This window comes from Equus asinus, chromosome 10, assembly GCF_041296235.1.
Source record: "Equus asinus isolate D_3611 breed Donkey chromosome 10, EquAss-T2T_v2, whole genome shotgun sequence".
Taxonomy (NCBI): Eukaryota; Metazoa; Chordata; class Mammalia; order Perissodactyla; family Equidae; genus Equus; species Equus asinus.
Genome location: NC_091799.1, coordinates 83,927,862 through 83,940,492, shown reverse-complemented (window position 1 = coordinate 83,940,492; position 12,631 = coordinate 83,927,862). Strand labels below are relative to the sequence as shown.

Here is a 12,631-nt window from a genome sequence, read left to right as displayed (position 1 = left end):
ACAAGTTGTACTGATCTTTCTCTCAGAATTTTTCTTGTTTGAACTCAACCACCATAAAGCAATGTGAAGAAATATCTACATTCCGGAAAGCAAAACATACACACACATAAAATTATACTATCAAAAAAGCTAGATATTATGAAAGATTGTGAATTCTCTCTTAAAATAATTTCTATTGGCCTCTTGGCAGGAGATTTTGGGGAAATTTCTAGATAAGGTATGTCATAGGTTACAAATTTCACATTTGGTGGCTTTAACCATTTCAAAACATCTTGGTCTTCCCCTCCACCTCTCCAATGGGAAATCACCAAGTTGGTATTCCTTTAAAATAAAAATAACATGGAATGCAAAGGGGTTTTTTTCCCTACAAATAAAAATCCTGAAGTAAGATTATTTTCATTTTCATTTTCAAAAATGACACTTCAGAACTTATCAAAAATTCCAGAGCAAGCAAAATAAAGATTGTACCCAATTCCCTCTTTTTCCCATATAGCTGAAGCTGCATTTTATAGATATTTCAGTCCATAGCCATCAAAAAAAATTCTGGGACAAAAATCCTGTATGTGGGGCCTTTAATGCTGATCCTTTGAATCTTAATTAATGGTTGCCCATGACCTGGAGCACCAAGTATTGCACTTCTGGCACTATTCGTAGTTGGCTGAGATTCAATTAATTGAAATTTTCTGCTGTTGCTAAAGAAATTGTGAAATGGAGTATTTATAACCATAGATACCTGATTTTTATTTACAGTCATCTGAAAGAAATTCTACTTCAGTGACAGAATTGCAACATCTTCTAAAGTCAGGATGGCAGAAACATTTGACTCTTAAAGATGTTTTTAAGGTGTTTAAGAATATATATACATATATATGTATGTACATACATTTTTTTCTTCATAAGGAAAAAATGCTCATTTTACAAGAACTTTCTACTCTGTTGTGGAAAAAAACAGACAGTTACACTAAAGTGCATTAATCAATTGCTAATCAAATAATAATTCCTGATGCGCCAAATAGGACTATGGCTGAGCTTGACAATAGTTGATAGGACTAAATTATATTTTGGCTTAGTTTTAATATTCAGGGGAACTCATTTCATAATTGGTAGGTGTACAAATATGCTGGCACTTCAGGTTCTTATTTTATTAGGAAAAATACATTAGGAAATTCTATTTCCCCTGCCAGCTGAAATTAAAGAATAAGTCAATGGCATGCATAAGTACCAAAAGTGCCTTTTTCTAGGTATAAAATTTTCTTCTTTAACGAAAAATAATATGTAGAAGGAAAAGTTTTTTTGTTCTGTTTTTTAAGCAGGTTGCCTTTTATGATATTTTAACTTCATTTTTTTACTAATATTAACTGACCCAAAGACTGCAGATTGTTATATGTGCTATTCTTACATTGCATACGATCAGCTTGTGGTCAGCAATGATATCAGAAGCAATACTGGCCAAGATTTATTGCCTGCTTGCATGGCAATGTGGTAAGGGTTTTACATACTGTATCATGTTTAATTTTTATAACAGACTAGTTTTGGCTTAACTAAACTGTCTCACCTGGCCTGGCCAGGCCCATCGGTGTAATTTCAAATAGGATACCCAACAGAGCCTTGCTCCTAAGTCAGTGTCATTTCCCAAACCTACACAGACTGTGGCTTCTTCGAGAATTTGAGAAATTTGGTGATCAGTTTCAGCAATATGAAAACAAATTATAATGGGACCGATGTACGTTATGCTGTTTAAGAGAATAATTTCCTTAATAATGGTAGTGATCCTGAACAGGATATGTGCATTTTCTTTCTCCAAAAGATTTCAAAATTATTTTGGTTACTTTTTCTTCCAATTTTTCACAGAGCTACTGAGATAGGGCATAGCCCTGAAAGATTGATTTCATTTTGTTTTTCTAGTAGATTATCAACTGCTTTCCAATATTAATCTGGACTAACACAGGCAACCATGGATTACAATAATAAATGGGAAAAATGGGGATTCTAAAAAGATAAATAAAGTCCAAATGTTGGTGGCCTACTAAAATTAGAGCTAAAAACTCGATATCATCAAAATTTTTCTTTTTCAACACTATGCTCTTTCTATTAAAATGTATTTTTCTGTAGCTTTAGTTAAAAGGCCATATTACTGACCTATTAAAAGTGTGCCATCAGAACATTCTGATCTCCTACCATTGAGTAGATGAACGAAATTGAAAAGCGTTTGATTTGATGACTGCAGAACATCAAGTAACAATGCATAATTATTTTGAACAACAACTTCCAGCGGGAATTAGCTTTCCGCCGGCCTTCATTGTGTTCCGGTGCCCCATTGTTTATAATTACACATGTACGCCATAACAGTGTAGTCATTAAATTAGAAATTGAACTTCTTTGACAACTGCAGTAAAACTTGACAAAAGATGAATGTGATTTTTTTTGTGTGTATTTCCCTTCTTCTTCTTTCACTTATTTAAACATGTATTAATTAACTTGTTCTGGCAAGTGTTTCGTAAACATTGAACAAGGGCATTTCTTTAGTGGTATAATTAAAATTCCCTTTTTAAATGTTTTGCATGATATTTTATGCACAATTTGACTCAAGTAAACAGAGGTTCTAATTAAAGTTTTTAAATGGAGGCAATCAAAATTGATAAAACATCCAGCAACCCATTCAAGCACAGTGTCTTCCTGCCTGGTGGGAGTTTAATTTGATGGTCAGTTAACATTAGCCTGAATTAGTTAAGATGTCCCCGCCTGCACCCGCTTCTGCTTCAGTTCGTCTCAGGGAATAAACCTTTAAAGGCTGCTGTGCCTCCTCTAACTTGTTATACAATATTTATTCAATTAAATTTCTTCTAAGTTATTACGCCAGGATATTATGAGAAGCCTCTAACTTAGGTTATGAATCTTCTGCAAATAAAGTCTAACATAAAATGTATTGAATAAATGAAGCTATCCAAACATGAAGTGGGGCTTGGATTATTCTTTCCCACTTTAATGGCGTAAAGGCTTACACCTCTGTAAATAGTGCTGTCCTTTTGGTGAGAATAGCCACGGTAGCTTTTCAATGCTAACGCGTAAATGTCGAGAGCACATTAAAAAATCTGGATCATTATCCCTTTTTGCTATATTTCTGTGTGTGTATGTGTGTGTGTGTGTGTGGTGGGAAAGGTGAAGAGAGCTGGAAAAGAACTCATTTTGCCTGTAATGCATTGATCGACCTGAAGTGAAAAATATTTTAAGGAAGCTTCAAATTCCCCATCTTTGAATTACACTTTTTCCTTTTAGTGATGCTGTAAACAACTCCAAAAAGCAAAGTTTACAATAGAAGAATTGTTAGTGATTAATAAGTGACTTACTGGCTCCGAGAATCACTGATGTCTCTAATGATCTTTTTTCATTAGTGGGGATTAAAACAGATGCCTCCTGATGGCTTTCTTCAGACCTCCATGTTCTGTACCTGAGTGGGCCAGGGATGGGAGCAGAAAGTCATTTCCTCTGGCTCTGAACTGTAGAATTGGAGCCTGCTATCTGGAGGTAGCAACCACTTCTGCTTTTCAAGAGAAAAAGCAAAATATAGTAGTTTCCCCTTATCCAGCCTTCAGTGGATGCCTGAAACTGTAGATAATACCGAACCCTATGTGTGCTGTTTTTTCCTGTACATACACACCTGTGATAAAGTTCAATTTATAAATTGGGCACAGTAAGAGATTAACAACAATAACTAACAACAAAATAGAACAATTATAACAATATACTGTAATAAAAGTTATGTGAGTGTGGTCTCTCTCTCGCTCTCTCAAAATATCTTATTGTACTGTGCTCACCTTCTTCTTGTGATGATGTGAGATGATACAATGCCTATGTGATGAGATGAAGTGAGGGGAATGACGTAGGCTTTGTGACATCACCTTAGGCTGCTATTGACCTTCTGACAATAGGTCAGAAGGAGGATCATCTGTTTCCAGGCTGCAGTTGACTGCAGGGAACTGACGTGGCAGAGACGGAAAGCTTGGATAATGGGGGACTTCTGTAAAATGTAACCTCGGCTCCAGGGAGCATCTGCCGAACGCTGGGGTTCACTTAGCAAACCTGCCCAGTTCTCACACTCAGTTACTCTCCCAACCTGGCGTTTTTTAGTTTTAGTAATAAAGGTGGTCTTTTGGACTCCATCTAACACTCTTTTGTTTGATTTCTTAATTTTTTTGGAATTTGGAGAAGAAAAAGAGTGCTATTTATCAGGTGCCTCCACTGAGACCCTACGACTTCACTATTCTCAATTTGAAGATAAGAAATTTGAAACATATTATCAAGTCACTTGCCGACTCCTCAAGATTAACAAGTATTGATGCTGGGATACAAAGAGGCGAACTGGCTGGAGTGTGCTTCTAACTACCGTGCTGTTCCATCCCTGGCCCCAATTTCATACATGAGAAACAAAAGCTCAGAGAGGTGGAGTAGCTTGCCTGAGATAACACGGAGAGAGAGAGAGACAGTGAGACCCAAAACTCAGCTCTTCTAAATACCACTGTAACAGCTTTTGACAGTCAGTTTGCTCATATCGGTTCTACCTATCCATGCCTTTTCAAGGATTGTTACACCAGGATACCAAACCAAACCTTCAAGAGAACTTGGACCTTGTTTTAATGATTCAAGGTCATCATTATGAATATCCATTGCTAAATTTGTAACACGGGGACACCCTCAAGGGCTGTGAAGTATTCATATGTTCATTCTTACCATCCTCAGTCACGTCGCCATTAATTCACACGTTTAGTCATTCTCATATTCAGCCACTCATGCTTTCATCCATACATTCCCTTATTTTACAAACGTTTCTGTGGTGTCACTAAGTGCAGGCACTGTTCTTGGCATAGGAACTTAGATTGTTGCCACTCCTTCTGTTCTGTCTTAGTTCTACCTGCCTTTTGTAGCCACTCTCTCCGCGCCTTTCAGCGCCCCCTGCCTACTAATATTGGTGTTCCAGGCTCCAGCTCTCCTTACCGTCTCTCTTTAATTTGCGGGGGATTTAGAAATCTGGTGATAAATGCGTTCAAATTTTGTCTGAAATGAGAATAAATAAAACCTAGATGCTGTTTCCATGAGCGAAATACAAATGAGATAGCAAATGTGGTGATTAAGAAGGAGCCTCTAGATTAGCCAGGTTTTATCCAAGTTCTGCCAACACTAACTGTGCGCCCTCAGGCAACGTTTCCAGTCCCTCTAAGCCTGTGTTTTTCATCTCTAAAGTGGAGGATAAAGTGATGGTTTCCATCTCAAAGGATTGTTGTTTAAGGTTTTCATGTTTGTAGAGCATTTATCCCCTTACCTGGCACAGAGCAAACGCTCCTTTGCTGTTCTTATCTAGTTTATAGGTTTTGTGAGAACTATTTTTATCTCTCAGAGACCTGTATTGTTGTTATATTTTTAGGGGAGTCGTGAAAACTAAACTCTAAGGTCCCAGCTATCTTGAGTGCTTATTGTGGGCAGCAGCCTTGCCAGGGTCTCCTCAGCGTGAGTTTAGGGCAAGGCCGCCAGTCTGATGCCAGGGCTAGGGTCCGGCTCATTACATACTCGTTGCATGACCTAGGACAAGTTGCTCAGTCCCTCTAAACTTCTGTTCCTCATCTGCAGAAATTATAAGAATATTATCCACCTCACGGGATTGTAGTGAGAATTAAATGAAAACATGTTGGTGACGGGCTTTAGCGCAGGGCTAGCACACAGTACATTCACGGATGGAACACAGCAAATTTAGCTCATATTGTTATTGACGAGTTAGACTTCATATAATTTATAAAAGACTTAGAAGTTATATCAGCAAAAATAAATACCACATCTCCACTCCTCAGAACACTTTACATGAGTATGAGCCTTAAGAAATCATCTGTGATTGCCGAGTTTCACAATGACTCAATGGTAAACCCAACCATATGACTCCTTTTGCAATTTAATAAAGTTAAATCTGTTTTGAACTCCTCACACCCACGAAGGTACCCTTGTCTCCTGCTGGCCCCTAGCTCCCAGCCAATACTCTCGGGCTGCCCTTTCATTGAGCTATTGAAAGAAGAGCAAACTCGTTGAAATCATTCACACTAACGTGCAAGTGGGTTTTGACATCTTCCAGACTTGTTCAATCTTCATTGTTTTAAATGGCTATGCATCCAAAAGAATTAACACAGCTGCCGGAGAGCCTAATATACAAGCAGGGAGTAATATGAAACCAAGTCTCTCATACATTTCTGAAATCTAAACATATAGTTTGCTACAGAAATGTTTAAAATTCATGCCATGCATAGCTAATTAAAAGTATAAAATGCTTTCTCTTCTCCTTTGTTCGCATGAGTAAATCTTTTGGGAAAAGACAGTGCAGCATCCACAAGCCCAGAGGCCCTCAGGAGCCAGGCAGTATGCAAAAAGGAATGAATCAAGCGGGTTTAGGAAAACCAAAGGGAAAGTGAGATGGCAAACTGGCAATTGAATGGCAATTTAACACAAGGGGGTGGCGGGGACATCAAGAAAGATCTATGGGGGGGCCGCCTTGTGGCATAGTGGTTGGGTTTGCAGGAGTGCTTCAGTGGCAGCCCGGGGTTCACCAGTTCGGATCCTGGTGCAGACCCATACACGGCTCATTGGTCCATGCTGTGGCAGCGTCCCACATGCAAAGTAGAGGAGGATTGGCACAGATGTTAGTTCAGCAACAATCTTCCTAACAAAAAAAAAAAAAAGAGGGAGAAGAAGGATCCCTGGGGAAGCTCCTGCACCGCTTTGGGAGGCTGTTCTCTCCCCTCCAGAAATAAAATAAACTCAGAACTTCTGAGGTTTCAAGTTAATCCAGAAATAGGCATGTACTGATCTTCAAAGAGTAGTGACTGATTTCAGTTTCTTAATTGTAAAAGGCAAAACAAGAAGTGGACAAGAGGCAAACCATGGCCCAGGATGGCCAATGAGTATCCTCTGCTAAACGTTCTTTTTCAGTTTAGGTGGTTGTGACCATCTTAATGTTAACAGCTAACATGAAGTCAACCATTTTATCCTCACAGCCATCCTATGAGGTAGTGCTATTAATATCATCCCATTTTATAAACAGAGAAATTGAGACATACGTTGGTCCCCTTCTCACCCAGCCAGTGTTGGATGTGGCTGAGCTTCTAACCCAGATATGTGGCATGCCAGAGTCTATTCTTAACCAAATGCTGATACTTCCTCTCACAATAAAATAGTTTGGATTTTTCCCTCCATGTGGAAAAAGAACTTTATCTTTATCCTCTGATTCAAGCTTTTGGTTTTTTGTCCCAAGTGAGTATTTCAAGTCAACAAATATTCCTTGAGCCTCAACTACATATAAAACACCATTTTATGTGCTGTAAACATTTCATTTTATCTTCATTAATGCAATGTGTGGAATATGATTTTAGAATGAGGGTAATCCTGTTGAAATAGCTTCATCTGGAAATACATCAGTTTGCAAACAGATTGGCATATTATCCACAAATATAAACATTTACAAAAAAAATCAGGGATCATTTGATGGCTGTTGCCATAATGATTCATTGGCACAGGAGAAGTGCTATGTGACGAGAGATGCCAAAGCTGTTTGATACATTCCAGTGGAGTTCATTACACACACGAAACGGAACCAATTTTACTCAACAGTGACTTTGACATTTACAGAAAAATGAAATGGAGGTTTAGAAATGAAGACTTCATGTGAACTCTCTACTAAAGATTTTAAGTTGGTTCTGTCCTTATGTCACCACTTCTAGAATCAGCCATGATCTATATAAACTTATTTTTATTCACAGCAGGTGGCAACCTATTCAAAACAAAGTTTCATGAGTGATCAGAAAATTGATCTTGAGCTTAATTGGCTGTAAAACTCTTCTCCCAGAATAAATGACTATATTTTTAAAGATGTACTTGTAGGAAGACATGTGTCCCTTTGCTTTCACTCTGTTTAATTCCTCCTGATATCACAGTTCTGTTTCTTTAATTTGCTAGGTTTTAATGGAGTATACACCATGCTTGTCCCCATTGCACCCAAAGACAGTGTGGGACTAGAGAAATTTCAGGCTCAGAGTTGGACTACAAAAGAGTCAGGAGGGAGGTTAGAGAGTTGTAAATAAGAGGTTGCCCCGTGGATGAGTGGTTGGGTTCTCACTCACCCGCTTTAGTGGTGCAGCATTTCACTGGTTTGCATCCTGGGCACAGACCCAGCACCACTCATCAAGCCATGCTGAGGTGGTATCCCACATAGCAGAGCAAGAAAGACCTACGACTAGAATATACAACTATGTACTGGGAGGCTTTGGGGAGAAGAAGGAAAAATTTTAAAAATGAAAAAAAATAGTAAATAACCAGCTGTTTTCTATTTCATTAATGATGTAATGTGAGAAAATGTACCAAAATTAATAAGGGATTTACAACATATATGCTAAAAACAGTGTGTTGCTGATGGCTTATGCCAGTGGGTTAGGATGACTTAGCATAGATGATATTTTCAGAGTGTTTTCTGTGAGCAGCGTCATGCAAAATACTATGCTACAGTATTTACATGCAACACCGCTTATTTGAAGAAACATTTCAAAACATTCCCTTACAATGGTAAATGGTTAAAGTATATTAATAATGTTGCTTTATTGAATACTGACTGTGCTTTCAATGGCAAAGTTAAGGGTCTGCATACTAAAGGATGAATGTGCTTGGTTCAATTTGTAAGCCTAGATAGCATTATAATAATATTGCGCTGATTAGAATTAATCAAGAACACCAGAACAAATGAAAGCTGTCTGAATTCTAAAACTTTAAAGTAATCATATTGCTTTTAAATCTACTGGCTGACTTGTTTGTCTGTAAATAGTATAATAGAATCAGTATCTCAAAACCAGACAATACAGTTGAGTCATTCAGACTATTATCAAAGAGAAGTCACTGGAGAAGCAATTCAATCAATAGAGAAGTTTTCCAATTAGCATATTAATTATTTGCAAATAAAAGGTGATTCCACAGTACCCGAGGGAACTCAAGACATTGCAGTTTGTCTTCTCATTCTATATATCCCTATGAAATATTTTTACATTATTAATTTCCAATAATCTAGGGGAAAAGGTTTTGCTAATCAAAGGAAAACTTCAGCCCAGCTTCTGCATTAATTATCACATACTCTAAATTGGTAGAATCTGAATTAATGAGGCCCGGGCTCCTCCTAAATGGCATGCATTAAATAAGCTGGACTTGACTATACATTCTTGTGAAGATTGAAGTATATATGCATATTGGCTGCCAGGCAAATAAATTTTCAAAGTATGCAATTACAAATGCTATGCGGGCCCTGCCCCGCTATCCATAAGATGGAAGATGGAAGATGTTTACATCTTAATTGCCCTCTACACATCACTAAAAAAGCCTTCTGCAAAGATTCGAACTATTTTTCTGAATCATTACTTTTGCATAACAGATTTCAGAGTATACAAACGATAGCCTATAAGAAAGAGAAAGGTCCCCCCTAAAAAAACCCAGATCCCAGCAAAAAGAAAATTAAAAGTAGAGTCATGGTCTATTAGATAATCTTTTAAGCCCGTTGCCAAACTGTCGTCAGGCTGTAATTAGGCTGTTAGTTCAAGTTTCATTTTTATGGAGTTTTTGATATTTCTAACTGATTTGCTCTTGATGCCATGAGGGGATGGGGGCAAAAAGGTACTATATCTACTTTGTTTTGCATTCTTTCCCCTCCCAGCGTCTAATGTTCGAGTTCTTTCCTGATTAAATAACCATGACTGCTACTTTAAAATTCAGTTCTTTGTATGCCCTTACTTCTTGTCCTTTTGGTTTACTTCCTGACATCTTCCAAACGAGCCGGCACGTCTCATTATTACTCACCACGTGGTTCTCTTGTATTTTGACTGCTCAGAAGTCAGCAGCTTCCCACGTTTCTCAAAGTTGTCTTCCTTTGCTTGAAGTTATGCCCATTCAGCGCCTTAAACATCCTGGGCTTTGCATCTAAGGCCATGCTTGGAGTATGATTGTTTGTCATTGGTTTTTTTATTTCATGTTTTTAGATAAGTATAATCTAAAATATCTATATCTTTCATTTTAACTGCATCAAATTCTTATCCGACATAACATTAGAATAATGTCAGCATGTTAACTACAAGATGTCTTTGTCTAGTACCGTCTTTACCAGGGCAAAATTACTAAGTTGAAGCTAGTTCTGATTTATTTTTCACCTGAATAAAGTAAAGATGATTTTTAAAACATGAGCAGAGCAAAGGTGGAAAGGGGAAAAAAAACATATAGATTCTATGAATGAATCCGTCCTCCGGTGAACTTTCTTTTTTGCCCATATCCTTCTACATGCAGGCAGTGGGCATAAAGCTTCTCCCTTCTCTGTTTTTACACTAGTACTGTGGAATCCTAAACTGAAGTCCACACAAAGGAAAACAATTAGCAAATGGACTAATTCTTATTTTTAAAGTGTTTCTATTCTTTAAATTTTAAAGCAATTTGACTTGCTTGGAAATGCTTCTTGAAAGATAAAAAACTATTTAAGCCTAAGAGGGAACTGTGCTATCTTTTGCAGACTTTTACAGTGTGCCATAGATGGATTATATACAAGCAATGCAAATAATAGTAACAACAATAGTAATAGAATAATAATAACCCCTAATACTTATAATTCCTTACTAAGCGCCAGGCACCAAGTGCATTGCATGTAATGACTTATTTAATCCTTACAACACCCTCTGAGGTAGTTACTGTAATTATCCCCATTTACAGGAGAAGAAACTAAGGTACAGTGAGATTAAGCAATTTTCTCAAGTTCACAGCAACTAATGGGCAGAGCCCGGATTTAAACCCGGGCAGTCTGACTCCAGCATTGATAATCTTAACCACTACGCAATCCTGCCTATTAAGAAGCATTAAATGAGAATTGCTAAGTTATATATTCAACAGTTTCCAGTTTGTTGGGTTTAACTATAGAATCGCACAGAGAAATCTATCCCTCTGAAAAGCGAACACCAAATATGAGTGGATCTTAGTAATTTTAGTAACTTTAGTGATTTTGCACATTGAGTTTTTAACAAGGACGCACCCTGCCAAGCTGATACAAAACTTGCTGGGTTATAGCAAAGCTAGATGTTCTAGCGTACTTGCTTAAATATGCATCACTTTAAAAGCTCATTAACAACTAAGCAGAAAAAAATATGAAATACTTGACATTTGGGTATCTGTGATATTAAAAAGAACTAATATTTAATATTCAAGTGGCAACAGCTTGTAGAGTTTGCACACAACACCCACAGGGATCGATTTTTCTTTAAAATGGCCTTTAGGAGCCTGCCTTTTAAACAGCTGACACCTCCGTTCTCTGCATCCCTCTTTCCTGCCAGCACCACGGGGCACACACTGAGTGCAGCCGCAGAAGTGTAATTCTTCACTGCAGGATTTGTCTATGCAAATAATGGAGAATGTGGGAAATTAAGAAAAATGTAATTTCCACTGAATCAACCTCAGTGAAATCTCTACTACTAAAAATGAATAGATGTCTTTAGAGGGCTTTTCTCCATATGCTCTTTCAGTGCCCTTTATATACCATCCACGAGAAGAGAGAAGAGTCGTTGTCACCTAATTGAGCATCAGTCATTCCACACCTGTACCAAGGCCACATAATGACAAGTATACTGTTGCCTGGCATTTTTCCAGCATGACTAATTGTCACAGTACTAATTTACTCACCTGTGGAATTTTCAACTTCCTCAACCTGCTGTCAAAAAGATACATAATAACGGAACAGAGATTTTTAAATGCTGAACACTATGAAATATTTCATTTATATTCTAACAGAAAGCTTTCACGAAGCCACGTATTAGGTAGCTAAAATTATTTATTGCTGGGGTAAAAAAAAAAAAAACTGGTCACGTATACATTTACCTAGTAGAGTAATAGGAGATGAGTGAACAAATCTTTTCTAACACAAAGAAATAAAAAATACTGATGAGACTACTTTGAACGTGTTCCTTTATTTGCATTTATTTAGAGTGAATGTATCAGTTTAATTACTATTTTCTACATTACAGTGCAACTCATTTCTTTGTCAATATTATTTAAGAAAATACTTTTCCTTTATCAAAGAGTAAGATGAAAGAGTAATTTGTTGGATTTGTCTTTTTAGGAAATATGGAAAAGTTTAGGATGGAGATACAGGCATGTATTACTTTAATTACATAAAATAGTAAACCAATGTGCGACATCTTTGCCAAGCAATCTGACCCAAGGATTTTTTAAGTGCTAGATTATGTCCTTGAAAAAGAATATTTGTCACGGAAAATTATTACCCACAAGTATAATGATAGCTGACATTTCTGACCATCCCACAGTCGATTGCTCTGTGACAGATACATTTGATACACCTGTGAAAATTACATGGAAACTGGCTAATTTTAATATAAAGGCTTGATTGCTTATGATACAAGTAAAATTTAGAGATTAAAGCCTAGGATTTCCTAAAGAAATTTGAATAGAATTGTTCATTTAATTCTTATATTCTTTTCTTTTTCCAATTTGTTGTTGTTGTTTGGGTTTTTTGGGTTTTTTTTTTTTTTTTTGAGGAAGATTAGCCCTGAGCTAACATCTGCCACCAATC

The 12,631-nt window shown here is 37.2% G+C and overlaps 1 protein-coding gene across 2 annotated transcripts in view; it reads left to right on the top strand.

Moving 5' to 3' along the window:
* The window catches only part of CDH6 (cadherin 6), a 124,765-nt gene that overhangs the window by 54,984 nt on the left and 57,150 nt on the right, over positions 1 to 12,631 (top strand). The gene's annotated exons all lie outside the window — the stretch shown is intronic.